General features: G+C 38.3%; 1 pseudogene; it reads right to left on the bottom strand.

Annotated features, from left to right (window-relative positions):
* Positions 1–208: 208 nt before the first annotated feature.
* Positions 209–944, bottom strand: LOC108525637 (translationally-controlled tumor protein pseudogene; annotated as a pseudogene).
* Positions 945–2245: the final 1301 nt, after the last annotated feature.

The raw sequence follows: 2245 nt of genomic DNA, 5'->3' as shown, positions 1-2245 counted from the left end.
AAGTAGTTTCCACTGTACAAGTTACTGGTAACAGTCTTATACTTCCTAGTAGTGACCTACAACCAGGCTCTAGCTTCTCCAGGAACATTACAGAATAGAGTTAGTTTAAATATGTATTAACCTAGGAGGCATTCTCTCAAATGAGTTTAAATGCATTTTATTTTTAGACAGTCAACATGTTTTTTTTTTTTTCTTAAAAACAGCGACTCTACTCCAAATAAATCACAGTCACAATAAATGAGATGCTCAAGATGATATCAGTCCTAGTATTGTGTGTTGTGTAGAAGACATGCAGCAGCCAGTTATGATGACAGGTAATTGATCCACAGTAACTGCCAAATTTGTAACACTTTTCCATTTCTAAACCATTCTTAAAGAAAACCATATATGGATCATACTATTCTCATGATAGTCCAATAGAGCCACCATACCATTAGGATTCATGTTTTCACCAATGAAGAATTGGTAGTTTTTGAAATTAGCAAAGATCTGCTTGATTTGTTCTGTAGGCCCTGTCGTAAAAGCTTTTACTCTTTCTGGTTTCTGTTCTTCAAGTCTGCCTTTAATTGATTTCATGTAATATTTGATGTACCTCTTGTAGGCTTCTTTTGTGAAGCTAGTTTCCTACAAGTGATGGTTCATGACAGGTTCATGACAATATCAACACCAGTGATGACTGTGCTTTTGGTACCTTCACCCTTGAGGCCTTCAGTGGAGGCATTTCCACCAGTGAGTGAGTCATCAATGTTACCCTCTGTCTTATCAACTATTTTTCCCTCTACTTCCAAGCACAGCTGGTCCATGATCTTTCATATTTTGTAAATGTCAGAGAACATCTCATTGTGGCTGGTGAGGTCCCAGTAGATAATTATAATGGTGGAAGTGCACTGCAGCCAGAGTGGCACTCGGGAGAGGGAATGAGGAAGTGAGCAGAAAAGTGGCATTGCCAATTATTAACAAGGATGTGGAGCAATGAGCACTCTCATGCACTGTTGATGGGAATATGCATTGTAAAATCACTTTTGAATAATATCTGATAATACGTCTGAAAATGTATATAGTCTATGACCTAGCAATTCCATGTATAGGTGTTTGTATCTCACATAAATGCATGCTTACATGCACCAGAAAACATGTGTTAGAATGTTCATAATAACATAGTTAATAGAAGCCCAACAGAAACAACTCAGTAGTAGAAATGATAAACAGAAGTAGGTTTATATCATGGTATACTATACAGCAAGCAATGAATAAACTACATGGATGGACAGCTCTGAAACACAAAAGACTGAGCTAAAGAAGCTAGGCTAATACTGTACGATCCCACTGACACGTATTTTTAAAATAGGCCACATTAAACAATTATTAGCAGCATGAAATTTAACATAGTGGTCACCGCTAGGGGGTAGGCTGGCATTATGGTCAGAAGGAGACAGGTGGAGGGCTTCTATGGGGAAGATGCCATTCTATTGTTTTGGCATGGAGGAAGACACATTGGTGTTTTTTAATAGTTCGTTAAACTACATGTTTATGTTTTATGACCATTTTGTATGTTCTATCACAAGATGATACATTATAGAAACTTACCTCACTGATATTTCAGAAAGATGAGGTTATTCATGCCATAATTATTTAATGGGTGCTGTCTTAGTTCATTTTGTGTTGCTATAAAGGAATACCTGAGACTAGGTAATTTATAAAGAAAAGAGGTTCACTTAGCTCACGGTTCTGCTGGTTGGAAAGTTCAAGATTGGGCATCTGCATCTGGCAAGGGCCTCAAGATGTTTCCACTCATGGTAGAAGGTGAAGGAGAGCTGTTATGTGCAGAGAGCACATGGCAAGAAAGGAAGCAAGAGAGAGAGGAGGAAGGTGCCAGGCTCTTTTTAACAATCCGCTCTTGTGGAAGCGAATAGAGTGACAACTCACTCAACCCTGAGGGAGAACATTAACCTGTTTATAAGGAATCTGCTCCGATGATCCAAAACCTCCCATTAGGCCCCAACTTCAATATTAGGGATCAAATTTCAACCTGAGATTTGAAGGGTCCAAACATCAAAAGCATAGCAGATGTCTAGTGTACCTGGGCTTCTGTTAGAGATAGCTTATTTCAAACAAGCTGAGCCAAAAGAGAACAAAGGTAGACTAAGGGAGTTTTACTTCTTTTGTTTAGTTAGAGTTATCAACAAGGAGTGTGATTGGAAAAATGCTCTAGTTAAAGATGAAAGGAACAGAAAAGTAGGTGACT

The sequence above is a fragment of the Rhinopithecus bieti genome, unplaced genomic scaffold (assembly GCF_001698545.2).
Source record: "Rhinopithecus bieti isolate Rb0 unplaced genomic scaffold, ASM169854v2 scaffold_80527, whole genome shotgun sequence".
In the NCBI taxonomy this organism is placed as follows: domain Eukaryota; kingdom Metazoa; phylum Chordata; class Mammalia; order Primates; family Cercopithecidae; genus Rhinopithecus; species Rhinopithecus bieti.
Note: the sequence above shows the minus strand (reverse complement) of the source record. Positions and strands in the feature narration are given on the sequence as shown.